Source organism: Sceloporus occidentalis, unplaced genomic scaffold (genome assembly GCF_023333645.1).
Source record: "Sceloporus occidentalis isolate IW3139 unplaced genomic scaffold, rSceOcc1.0.p SCAF_4, whole genome shotgun sequence".
Taxonomy (NCBI): Eukaryota; Metazoa; Chordata; class Lepidosauria; order Squamata; family Phrynosomatidae; genus Sceloporus; species Sceloporus occidentalis.
In genome coordinates this window covers 189,939,878-189,953,616 of record NW_028316984.1, presented here as the reverse complement: position 1 = coordinate 189,953,616, position 13,739 = coordinate 189,939,878, and the positions used below count along the sequence as shown (strand labels likewise).

At 44.0% G+C, this 13,739-nt stretch overlaps 1 protein-coding gene across 10 annotated transcripts in view; it reads right to left on the bottom strand.

Annotated features, from left to right (window-relative positions):
* Positions 1-13,739, bottom strand: part of AKT1 (AKT serine/threonine kinase 1) — a 161,438-nt gene that overhangs the window by 80,750 nt on the left and 66,949 nt on the right. The window contains exon 1 of one of the 10 annotated variants that reach the window (XM_089522677.1): positions 6,002-6,020. The exons of the other annotated variants lie outside the window; for them this stretch is intronic. The gene's annotated coding sequence lies outside the window, so the exon portion shown is untranslated. Of the gene's footprint in view, positions 1-6,001; positions 6,021-13,739 lie in introns of those variants that run through there. 10 annotated transcript variants of the gene reach the window in all.

Sequence of the window (13,739 nt, the reverse complement as noted above, 5' to 3'; positions counted from 1 at the left end):
TCGACGTGGTCCCGCAACATCTTGGAAACCACTCTGGTGATCAGTGGGAACGGGGGAAAGGCGTAGATCATTTCCCCGGACCAATCGAAAGCGAACGCGTCTCCGAGGGATCTCTCGTGCCGCATTCGGGAACAGAACTGGGGACAATGACTGTTGGAGGCCGTTGCAAAGAGGTCGATCAGGGGGTTGCCCCACCGACGAAACAGATCGCAGACAGTCTCCGGATGGAGTCTCCACTCATGGCAGGTCGAGACGGTCCTGCTGAGGCGGTCCGCCAAGGTGTTTTCGTCTCCCGGCAGGTGAATCGCTTGGAGAAGGACGCCCCTTGGGATACACCAATTCCAGATTCTCAGCGTGATGTCCAGGAGGGTCGTTGACTTGGTGCCCCCCTGCTTGTTGAGATAGTACATCACAGTTGTGTTGTCTGTCCTGATAAGGACCACCTTGCCTGCGATGCTGGATTCGAAGGCTCTGAGTGCTTTTTCCACGGCCAGCATTTCCAATGCATTGATGTGGAAGGTAGACTCCAGAGGGGACCACCTCTCTCTTACACAAAGGTCCAAGAGGTGAGCGCCCCAGCCCTCCATCGACGCATCCGTCGTTAAAGTCAACTGTGGCTGAGGTTGGGCGAAGGGTACGCCGCCGCAGACGTTGTGGGAGTCCAACCACCACAGTAGGGAAGCGGCTACGGGCCTCGGTACGGTGAGCCATGTGTGGGGAGGGTCCGACATGGGGTCGAAGACCGACAGGAACCACGACTGTAGGGGCCTCAGACGCAACCTTGCCCATGGAGTGACAAACGTAGTAGAAGCCATGTGTCCTAGGGCTACCTGGACGTCCCTGGCCCGCACTCTCCTGTGGGCCCGAACGGCTTGCACCGCGACCGTCAAAGCTTGAAAGCGGTCCCGAGGAAGATATGCGGTGCAAGTGACGGAGTCGAGGATGGAGCCTATAAACCGGACCTGCTTGGTTGGGACCAGGTGGGACTTTTCCAGGTTGACGACCAGTTCCAAGTGCGCCAGGAGATCCAGTGTGAAGCCGATGGCGTCCTGAAGCTCTTCCTGCGAGGGGGCTGCCAACAGCCAGTCGTCCAGGTACGGAAAGACTCTGTAGCCTCTTTGGTGAAGGTAGGCGACTACCGGGGCCATGCACTTCGTGAAGACCCTCGGAGCCGTGGCCAGTCCGAACGGAAGGACGTTGTATTGGTACGCGGCGGAGCCGATGGCGAAGGCGAGAAATCTTCGGTGGGACTCCCGGATTCCCACATGGAAGTAAGCGTCTTTCAAGTCCACCGTTGCGAACCAAAGGTCCTGGTGAAGCAAGGGCATAATAGAAGCTAGAGTGACCATACGGAAGCGTCGGTACCGTAAAAAGGAATTGAGTCCCCTTAAGTCCAGAATGGGTCTAGTTCCACCATCTGATTTAGGTACCGTGAAGTACCTGGAAAAAAAGGCCTTAGACAGCAGTTCTGGTGGCAAAGGAGATACGGCCCCTTTTTGAAGGAGAGAGCGCACTTCGTCGAGAAGGGTGTCCGAGGGGGAAGTGGTAAGAAACGCTCCGGTGGGAGGGAGGTCTTCGAACTCAAGGGTATAGCCCCTTCGGACGATGGTTAGGACCCAAGAGTCGGAAGTGATGGAGGCCCACACGGTGACATAGGGCCTGAGTATGTTCAAAAAATAAGGGCAAGGCAAGACGAAGTGCGCAAGGGGACTTCACGCCCTCTTTTTAGGCTGGTCAGCATCCTGCCTTCGGGCCTTGCGATATTTGGGAGGGTAAGGCTGACGACCAGAGGAGGAAGAGGACTGGGACGGGTACCTCTGCCGCTGGGAGCCCTGCTGATTGAACTGGCGGTCTTGATAGAATGGTCTCTGGGACTGACCTTGCTGGTGGTGCCAGGGGCGGAGCCGCTTACGGAACGGAGCAGAGTCTGGAGCCGACATGCCGTGCTTCCTAGCTGCCGCCTTCATTCTAAACTTCCTGTTTAGCTTGTCGTCCGTGTCGGTATGAAAGAGCCCCGAGTCGTCGATGGGCATGTCTTCGATCGCGGACCGAACGCCCTGATTCAGGTCCGATCCGCGGAGCCAGGCATGACGTCGCAGGGCGATGGAGGCTGCCATGGCTCTGCCGGTGCACTCTGCCATGTTCCTGGAAGCTGTAATTAGCCAGCTTCCAATCGAGTGTGCCTCGTCTCTGATCTCCGCCAAGGTGCGTTGAGCCTCATCAGGGACATCTGGGATGACAGGGGATATTCCCTCCATGAGGGTCTGTACATAAGCCCCCATACAGGCGGTATAATTCACCGCCTTAACAGTCAACGCCGAAGCCGCGTATGCCTTCCTCGCGAGGGCATCCACCTTCTTGGCCTCCTTGTCCAACGGGAGTGAAGACTGACGCTGGGAAGAGGCACGTTGGGCTCCTTCAACAATAGCGGAGTTGAGGCGAGGGTGGGAAGCCAGCCAGGGGGCATTGGGGGATGACACCCTATAGAGGGACTCTATCTTGCGAGGCGGTCCCAGGAGAGAAGCAGGAGCATCCCAAGAGCGTTTAACAAGAGACTCCAAGGAGGGCAAAAACGGTATCGACGGCGGGGTTTGTACACGGCCTTTCACCCGACGCTCGATTGGATCCCTGGCCGCTTCCTCGGGATAGGCCAGCTCGATGTCTAGGGCGCGAGACATCTTAATAACGTGTTCGGCAAAGGAGCGCACGTCATCGGTCGGTGAAGCGGGATCAGGTTGATGGAGGCTCAGGGAGATGTCATCAGCCCCGTCGTCCTCATCCGAAGGAACTTCGGGTTCAGGAAGGAAATCCGGCTCCGAATCGGAAGGGATGGTGTGCACCACCGACTCTGATCTGGGATGAGTAGAAGCATGGCGGGGAGGAGAGCGAGGGCGCACTGAGGCGCAAGATGTCTTGCCTTCACGACCCCGAAGGTCTCTAGACGGGAACTTCAGCATAGCCACGTCTCTGGGGACAGCCATGTAAAATCTGTCAGACTCCGAGTCGTAGAAGTATTCGTCGGGATCGAGGTCCCTCCCTGGCGAGGGAGTCGGGGATCTTCTTCCGCGGGGACGGGCCTCCTCCTCATCAAAATGAACATCGAAAGCGGTGGCTGACGTCGATGGTTCAGCGACTGGGGGATGGCGCACCACAGCAGTGGAGATATCCCCAGCGACGGACTTCTTGTGTGGGGAGCGTCCCCTGTTGCTTCGTCGGTCAGAGGACGCCGGCCGGCGGTCCTTAGATCGTGGAGATCGGGATCGAGAGCGTGGGCAGCCCCGGGCGTCCTCTTTGTCGGTCCCGGCCTCGGAGCGGGGCTTAGGGTGGCTCCTGGAATCTTCCTTGCCGGTCCCGACCTCGGGGCGGGATTTGGGATGGTCCCGAGACTTAGTCTTCTTCGGAGCTGAGACCTCCGGAGTAGAACTGATCGTGGACGAAGGCCTCTTCTTGGAGGAAACCGAGCCCCGTGGCGCGTCAGGAGGGAAAAACGGGATCGGGCTATCGGTGACCCTCGCACCCGTCTTGGCCTGGAGGCTGGTATCGGGAGTCGCAGTGGACGGGCCCGAGCCGCTCGCCTTGGTGGTCGAAGAGCGCTCCTTAGGCAATTTGCCCTCCTTGGCGGGTTTGTCACCGCCTTTGAACTTGTCGGGGCTCGCATCCATAGCAGCGGCCGCCCCGCGGGGCTTATGACCAGTGGTCGCCCGCTTAGAAGACGTCGCCTCCTCTTGTGCAGACCTCTCCGGGTGATGGGCAGACTTGGAGGGAGCCCTAGACTTAGAGGCGCTCCGGGCCCTCGAGGGGGCATGATCGGACCTCCCGTTCTCCTGGGCGGGCAGGGCTGATGGAGCGCTAGCCGGACTGGCCTGGGCAGGAGGTGGAGGAGCCGCGGTGGATGCAGAGGGAGCGGACGAAGGACGGGGGTCCCCCTCCCGGATCTTCCCTTGGGCAATAGCGGAGGTCAGGCGAGACTCTCAATTTTTCCTGGCCTGGGAGGACATGGACTTACATAACTGGCAAGCCTTGGCATCATGATCTCTCCCTAAGCAAAGAAGACAGGACGAATGAGGGTCTTGGACAGGGACTTTACCCCCACAGACGTCACACTTCTTGAAGGGTGGCGACATATCGGAAGACGACGAGTCCGAAAAACAGAGTCCAAAGGCGTAGTCAACAGTCCAAGTGGTCAAGAAGGGGGGGGGGGAAGCGAAAAGACGGAGTCCAAGACAGTCCGAGTCAAAAGCCAAGCAGTGATTCCGAAAAAACTACGAGAGCGAAGTTCCAAACAACAGCCAAGCGCGGCGGAAAAATGGAACTGGGGAAAAGAGCGGGAACCGGGGCTTTATAGGAGGGGGGCGGGGTTACCGCCAAAAAGTTTCTAAGTGTTGCAAAGTGTACTTTGCCCAGTGATTCTAGAAGTTTCCGAACAGCACTGCGCAGGCGCAGTAAAACCCATTTGTATGATTCGCAGAGACCACGAAGAAGAAATGTAAGGTATTGCACTTAGGGCGGAAAAATAAAATGCACAGATATAGGATGGGTGACACCTGGCTGAATGAAACTACGTGTGAAAGGGATCTAGGAGTCCAAGTAGACCACAAGTTGAACATGAGTGAACAGTGTGATGCGGCAGCTAAAAAGGCCAATGCTATTTTAGGCTGCACCAATAGAAGTATAGTGTCTAGATCAAGCGAAGTAATAGTGCCACTATATTCTGCTTTGGTCAGGCCCCACCTAGAATATTGTGTCCAGTTCTGGGCGCCACAATTCAGAAAGGACATTGAGAAACTGGAGCGTGTCCAAAGGAGGGCGACAAAAATGGTGAAGGGTCTGGAAACCATGCCCTATGAGGAACGACTTAGGGAGCTGGGGATGTTTAGCCTGGAGAAAAGAAGGTTAAGAGGTGATATGATAGCCCTGTTTAAACATTTGAAAGGATGTCATATTGAGGAGGGAGCAAGCTTGTTTTCTGCTGCTCCAGAGAACAGGACCCGGAACAATGGATGCAAGCTACAGGAAAAGAGATTCCACCTGAACATTAGGAGGAACTTCCTGACAGTAAGGGCTGTTCGACAGTGGAATGCACTTCCTCGGAAGGTGATAGAGTCTCCTTCCTTGGAGGTCTTTAAACAGGCTGGATGGCCATCTGTCAGGGATGCTTTGATTAGGATTTCCTGCATGGCAGGGGGTTGGACTGGATGGCCCTAGTGGTCTCTTCCAACTCTACGATTCTATGATTCTATGATTCTATGCCTAAGAAAAACGTATTGAATAAATGGGGTTACCATAAGTTGACAGGTGACTTGAAGGCACAGAAGTATGCCCAAGGCCCCTGCCCCTACAGACATCTATTGATAGTATTATCCTATATGAATGTCTTTTCTTTTTTTCAAAGGTTTGCAAGTTGATGGCCATTCTCACATCTTATGGTAATGGATTCCATAATTTTAACTACAGACAGTGAGAAAAAACACTTCCTTTTATCACTCCCAAAGCTCTCATTCTTCAGCTTCACTGCTTCTAACATTCTGAAGGATGAAGAAAAACTTTTGGACTATTTATTTGTCTTTTAGGAGTCCATAGTTTACACAGAAATCTCCCCAGTACCATGTTTCAGATAAGTTGATTCTTTTCCTATCAGGTTTCTTCACTGTCCAGCTTTCACAACCATATACAAAAATCAGAAATATGATGGCATGGACAATCTTGATATAGCAATGATCTATCTTGCACTAGAGGACTGTATCTAGTTCCTTCACAGCTACCCTTCCCAGTCTTCTGATTTTTGACTGAGCCAAGGTATGGAAATCTTTAACTCTGATGATGAAGGCTATTTCAATGTCTCCATCACCTACTTTAAATTTATGTAAATAATCTGTGATCATTATTTTTGCTTTGTTAATGTTCAGCTGTATCTCTGCCTTTGCACTTTCCCCTCCTTGACTTCAATAATTGTTCCAGGTCTTTGCTGTTTACTGCTAACAGTATGGTATCATCTGCTTACCTTTTGATGTTCTTTTCTCCAATTTGTATGTCTCCTTCCTCCATCTATTTGCATTTGCATGCTTTCGAACTGCTAGGCTGGCAGAAGCTGTGACTATTGACAGGAGCTCACTCCAGAAAGTTGCTCCAGCTGCCTGGTCATAGCATCACAGAGCTGGCAGGGACTCCAGAGGTCATGAAGTCTAACCCCGTCAATGCAGGAATCAACAGCTTAAAGCATCCCTGACAAGTGTCCATCCAACCTCTATTTAAACATGTCCAATGAAGTAGAGTCTACCATAATCTATTCTATTGTTGAACAGCTTTTATGATCAGGAAGTTCCTCCTTGTATTTAATCAGAATCTCCTTTCCACATATGATGGGAAGCATGGAGTTCATTTTAACAAGTGCCCTAGTTCTGGTGATGAGGGTAGACTGGAAGAAAAGTATTCTCAGCAATAGATTGTGGGGAAGTACGAGAAGCGTAAAAGGGAAGGCTCACCTTCTATCAGGCATCTCATTCTTGTAAAACTGTAAGAATTTGATTTCTCACCAAAATTTAACCCATGAATCAACATGGCTGCCACTACCACCTACAGATTTTCCCTTTGCCCACACAGAACCAAGTCTTAAACTGGGGATTCTCTGGTTCCCAGATCAGATTATCTTCACTCAGTGTTGCAAAACCATTTCCCTTTCAAAATGTCTTATTTGGCTTTGTGTTTACTACCGTGTTTTGCTTTCAAAATAGGGGTGTTCACTTATTCCCCCATCCCACCCCATCCTTACTGACATCATGGGGAGGGGATCCCAGTTGGAGCAACCATTCAGACTTGTTTTGTTTAGGCAGCTGGAATTGGGGAGAGGAAGGGGGGAGCAGGGAAAAGACCAAAATATGCTAATGTTGATCCACATATGTTTTGAAGAGACAAAGTGGGTTATCTTTTTTTAAAAAAAAAAGACAAACAACAGTGACAGCAGGAAGATGATGGCAATCTTATTACTCCATTTTTGTTTCTAATTCCTATTATTATCATAGTTGTTGTTGCTGTTGTGGCCTGGCATCCTTTTGGATAAAGGTTCAGAATAAGCTTCCAGCAGACAGCTGCAAACGCCTGAGCTGCTGTGCTCTGCATTTCAATGAGCCCATCCAGACGGCCCTTGAGGGTGATCCCCAACAGGGGAGGTCAAGCCCAAGTCAGCAGACTGTCTGCACCCAAATCTGGCCCTCCTCTCCCCACCTCCTACCCCAGCAAGCTTAGTAAGTCTCTTTGCCTTTCAGTGACCACGCATGGGAGACTTGTTCCCACAAGCTAACTCAAAGCAAGGCCAAATACACACACACACACACACACACACACACAATTTTATTCACTCTTTCTACATACAGTGGGCCCTTGGTATCGGTTGGAATTTGGTTCCAAGACCCGCCCATGGATACTGAAATTCATGGATGATCATGTCCTTTAAGTACACTGGCATAGTAAAATGATGTCCCTTACATAAAATGGCAAAATCAAGATTTACTTTTTGGAATTTATATTTTAAAAAAATATTTTCAAACAATTGATGGTTGAATTCGTGGATAAAAAAATTGTACTACTGGATAAAGCTTAAATTGCCACACTGGAAAGAGAGATGCCCACATCCTCTTATCCAAAAAACCTGAAGCCTCTACAGCCCTTTCAACATTTTGAACATGCGGCATACAGATACCAGTGTCGTATGAATATCCTTTCATCTGGTTGCCTTTTACTGAAGCTGATGTGGAAACTTTTATATTGCAAAATATATTTATTTCAAGGTGTTTTTTTTTATTCAGTATTGCTCCTGCCCCTCATTTTCTTTCTTTTCATTATGATTTTTTTCACAATAAAAAATAGAGCAGTGGTAGTAGTAATACAGCTGGAATTCCAGCCCTGCATGGCAGTGATTGACGGGAATGGCAACAGGTTAAGAAGGACAACCACAACCTCACGGGCGGCTGACTGCTATTTCTCACGGCCCAGACTGTGGAAAGCTAACAATATACTTGGCACCTGCTTCATTATCATACCATCCGGGAATCTGAGGGCAGGGGGTGAGGAGAAGAGGAGGGGTAGTGGTGTTAGGACGAGGGGATGATTAAATGGTCTCAAGTTCAGAGCTGCATTTATAAAAAAAGGGCAGATGGGGGGCAACTTTGCACCATATTCAGAAAGAAGCTCATTAAAAAACAGAGGACACAACCCATCTGGCATTAGCCGACATCTACATTTAAAAACCGTACTAAGTGCCTGTTGGATTAGATCGGGGCAGGCATATTTTGCACTGCAGTTCCCCAATTCCTGACTACAATTATGGGTATGCTGCATGAGGGTGAGAAGAGTCTCACACATCTGGAGGGTTTCAAGTTGCCTACCCCTTAATCAGGCCTTCAAAAGAATTAACATTTAAACCAGAGGTGGGCAAACTGCAGCACAAAGTGCCCTCAGCCTTCTCAATTTTCTTCTTGTTGTTGTTGTTGTTGTTGTTGTGTGCCTTCAAGTCATTTCTGACTCATGGAGACACTAAGGTGAAGCAATCATGGGGTTTTCTTGCTAAGTTTCTTCTTAAATTAAATTTTATTTATTAATTAAAAAAAAACACAAAAACAAGTAAAATACACACAATTTCCTTGCACCATATAAAAATACAACATACAAATATAGACCTTTATACCTTGCAGGGATACAATCAAAACGTTATTAATAAACATTCATACTTAATCTAACTCCATCCAGTCTTATAACTATCTTATATCTAACTATCCTTCTGCTTAAGGTTCTAATCTCCCTATTTGCTACTCTTCTTCTAGACTACCCTTAGGCTAACTAAAAAGGTCCCTACCTTCTCTTCTTCTTCTCTTCATTTAACTTCCAATCATTCTTCGTTATTTCTACATTCATACAGTGACTTCCTTCTTGCCATATAGGATAATTTTGTAAGGTTGACTTTCTTAAACTTACACAAATTAGTCAAATTTGACGCTCTTATTCAATTTAAAGCAATAAATGCCAATTTCCCTAAATTATCTTTCAAGAAGTTAATAACTTCTTTCCAGTCGTCGGTCCTACTTCCTTTTTTCCCATTTCTAAGTGCCTGCGTTAAGTCATCCATTTCCATTCCATCATATAATTTGAATAACCAGTCTTCCTTTAAAGGGATATCTTTGTCCTTCCATTTTTGCGCAAAACATACTCTAGCAAGGGTTATCATATAAAACAAAATTTTCTCTTGTTTGGTAGTAATTTCCTCACCAAATATACCCAAAAGGTAAAGTTCTGGTTTCAATTTCAAGTTAATATTTAACATTTGATTGATACAGTTATTAACCATAGTCCAGAATTGCTTAGCTTTTTTACAGGTCCACCAGCAGTGGTAAAAAGTACCGATTTCTTTCTTACATTTCCAACAAGTATTCCCAATTTTATATAGTTTTGCTAATTTGTCTGGTGTGAAGTACCATTGGTAAAACATTTTGTAGAAATTTTCCCTTAGGTTTTGGGAGGCTGTGTACTTATATATATTTTTCCATACTTTCTCCCATTGGGATAATAGTATGGGATGTCCAATACATCTAGCCCACTTAATCATTTGGTTCTTTACTATTTCTTCTTCTGTATCAAATTGGAGTAGTATTCTATAAATCTTACCAATTAATTTATTTTTTTCACAAACCAATATTTTCCCTAATTGAGTTTCTTCTCCCTTTCTATCAAATCCAAATAATTTTTGATCAATCTTAAATCTTTCTGAGATCTGTCTGTGTGTGAACCAGGTTCCAACCCAACCCTCTTCCACCAATTTCTCTTTCGTCTTGATTTCCCAACTTCCATTTCGGAATTCTATATAATCTTCATATTTATACCATTTCCCATCCTTTAGCATCTCCTTCCTGAAAAAAGCTTCATGGGGTGAAACCCACCGACTCATCTTTGGTAGTATTCTGTCTTTATAGCGATTCCATACTTTTATAAGGGGTTTTCTGATACAATGATTAGTAAAGTCTTTGTTTTGTTTTTTGCCATATGCCAAATATGCATGCCAGCCGAAATTTAGTCCATCTCCTTCCAAATCTAATAATTTCTCATCTTCCAAGATAATCCATTCTTTAACCCATAATAGAGCACATGCCTCAAAGTAAATTTTTAAGTTGGGGAGATCTAAGCCGCCTCTGTCTCTAGAATCTTGCATACATTTAAGTTTAATTCTTGGCTTCCTTCCTCTCCAAATAAACTGAGTTATATCTTTATGCCAATTCTTAAATACTTTATCAGAAGTTATGATTGGAATAGTTTGGAATAAATATAACATTCTTGGCAATACGTTCATCTTTATAACTGAGATTCTTCCTAATATAGATAAGCTGAGTTTATTCCAATTGATCAAATCTTCCCTTATTTTTGACCATAATTTTTTATAGTTGTTTTCAAATAGTTCAGTGGATCTTTGCGAAAGTTGAATACCCAGATATTTAATTCTTTTCCCTACCTTTATACCTGCTCTTCTCTCTAATTCTTTCTCTTCCAGGGCTTTTATATTTTTGGTTAAAATAGTTGATTTATCTTTATTAATTTTACATCCCATAATTTCGCCAAATAAGTTTAGTATAATTAAAAGTTCCTCTACATTTTCCATGGGGTCTTCTAATATTATGACTACATCGTCCGCAAATGCTCGGATTTTGTACTCATGGTTTTTAATTTTGGCTCCCCTCAAATTGGTCTTGCATTTTATCTCCTTAATTAGAAATTCTATGACCAACAAGAATAATAAAGGAGAGAGAGGACAACCTTGCCGTGTTCCTCTTGAAATATTTATAGTTCTAGTCCTCTCTCCATTGATTCTTAATTGTGCTTTTTGTCCCTCGTATATTTTCCCTATCCAATTAGTGAAATTCTCCCCTATTTCAATCCTTTTTAATATTGCTATCATTGAATCCCAATTAACCGAATCAAAAGCTTTTTCGAAATCAAGAAAAAACAATCCTAATTTTTTCTCATTATGTTTTTCATAAAATTCCAATATATCTATTACAGTCCTTAAGTTTTCTCTTATATATCTATTAGGTAAAAAACCTCTTTGATCTTCATCTATTGTATTCCTTAAGTAACCTTTTAATCGACACGACAGAATTGATACAAAAATTTTATAATCATTATTTAGAAGTGAAATGGGTCTATAGTTAGCTGGGTTTAATAGATCTTTCCCTTCTTTTTTGATAAATATAATCTCTGCTTGCTTCCATGAGTCAGGTAACTTACCCTCGAGTGCCTCATTCATTACTCTCTGTAAAGGTTGCCAAATTTCCTCAATAAAGGTTTTATAGAAAGTAGCTGTGAGTCCGTCGTTACCTGGGGCCTTGCCTAATTTGCTTTGTTTGATTGCTTCCCAAATTTCCTCTTTAGCAATTGGTTGATTAAGTCTTTCCTGTTGTTCTTTTGAGAGTTTTTGGATTGTGCTATCCTTCAAAAATTGCTTAATGTCCCCACTCTCTTCTTTTTGTCTCGAATATAATTTCCCATAGTAATCCAAGAAAACCTCCTCAATATCTTTTTGTTGTGTTAAAATTTGATCCCCCTTTCTGATTTTGTTAATCAGGTTTTTCTCTCTCTCTTTTCTTAATTTATGAGCGAGCCATTTTCCTGTTTTATTGGCATGTTCGAAGTTGTTTTGCTTTGCAATCCTCAACTTATTCTCTAAATCTTTATTTACTTCAATTTCTAATTGTCTCCTCAGAACTTTTATTTCCTTTTGGACCGTTTTATTATTTGGTTCACTCTTCAAGTCCTCCTCTTTATCTTTCAATAGCCTATTTAATAAATTTAAGTTTTGTTTCTTTTTCCCCTGACAGATTATATTTTGTTGGGTAAAAAAACCCCTAATAGTAGCTTTCGCCGCATCCCACACAGTTGCTATATCTACTTCATTATCCAAATTTACTTCAAAAAAAGTCTTTATCATATCTTTCCCTTTTCTAATTACATCCTCATTCTTTAATAATTCTTCATTTAATTTCCAAAAATATTTCTTAGGTGACGCTTTTAACTGTAATAGAATTGGATTATGATCCGATATCTCTCTGTTTAATACTGTCATTTTTTCAACTTCATTAATCAATAATTTGGAAACCAGAAAGAGGTCAATTCTTGAAAGAGATTCATGTCTCTCTGAATAGAACGTAAAGCTTTTTTCTTCGTTATATAAGTGTCTCCAAGTTTCAATAAGAGAGAAATTTTTAACCATTTGGAAAAAATTTTTGGGTAATTTGCCTTGATTATCACTGATCTTTTTCCCCGACGATCGATCTAGTTTGGGGTCTATTACCCCGTTAAAATCTCCTAATAGAATTACTTGTTCATAATCCAGTTCTGTTATCATCTTGTTTAATTTACCATAAAAACTATTTTTACTTTCTTGAGGGCCATATATTCCAACTATTAGGATTTTTTTCCCATTCCAATGAATTTCTATTCCAACAAACTGTCCATGTTTATCAGAGAATACTTCTTTAGATTCTAGATGATTCTTAACATAAATAATTACCCCTCTTTTAGATTTGTCTGTTGTACTAGTGTAGTCTTTACCTAAGATATTATTTCTGATTAATCTTATGTCTTTCGTTCTAATACGGGTTTCCTGCAGACAGATGACCTCAGCATTAATTCTTTTTAGGTATTGGAATACTCTCTTCCGCTTCTGGGGGGAGTTTAGACCTTTTACATTCCAAGATAAAAGCTTCATGATTTTAGTTGAACCTCACACTGGAAATAAGCACACACTCTCTTTCTTTTTTCTAAAAGTTGCGACTTTATTAATAATAACAGCACGTTGATTAAACTGTGTCTAGATTAAATTTAAATCGAGAATAAGTTAAAAAGAAAGAGAGGGGGGAAGAAGGAAGAGAGAATAAAAAGGACAATAAAATCTATTTGTATGTGAATGAGTTATTTAAGTTTAAGTTTAAGTCTAAGAAGAAAGAAAAAAAAGAGAGTCTACGTAAAGGTTTAATTATTCAGAGTCGTTCTTTGCTTATTTCTTTTCTTATTATATTCTCTTGCCTCTTAACTCACTCTCCAGTTATCTCCTCCCCTTCCTCTTCCCTCTCTTCTTCACCACCTTTCCCTTTGTCTTTCTTGTTTCCTTCTTCTGGTTCCTTGCCTAGCTCGTCCAAAAAAGATCTAGCCTGTTCCACAGAGTTCAGTCTCACTCTTCTTTGCTTCCATGTTACTATAACCCCATCTAGATCATCCCACTTATACAAAATCTTTCTAGCCTTCAGTTGTTCAATCAGAAAATTGTACTCTTTTCTTCTCTTCAGAATTTTTCCAGGAATGTCTCTTAGGATTGTGATCTCCTTGCCCTCAACTAATAGTTTAGTATTAAAGCTTTGTCTCAGGATTATTTCTTTAGTTTGTTTGCGGACAAAGTAGATCACGATATCCCTCGGGAGCCTCCTGGTCTTTGCAATACGAGAGTTGATCCTGTAGATTCGGTCGATTTCCCAGGGGAAGAGAGTTTCAGATTCTCCAATATATTTAGCTAGGATTGGTGAGAGAAGTGTGTATAGATTTTCATTTACATTCTCCGGCAAGCCTCTCAGCTTCAAGCAATTTTCTCTCTGCTTCAATTGTAGTTTTAGGATCGATTCTTGTCCCTCTTGTTGGTCTTTGTACAATGTCTCCACTTTAGTTTCCATCTTCTTCATATCGAATTCTAATTCTAAGTTTCTTCAAAG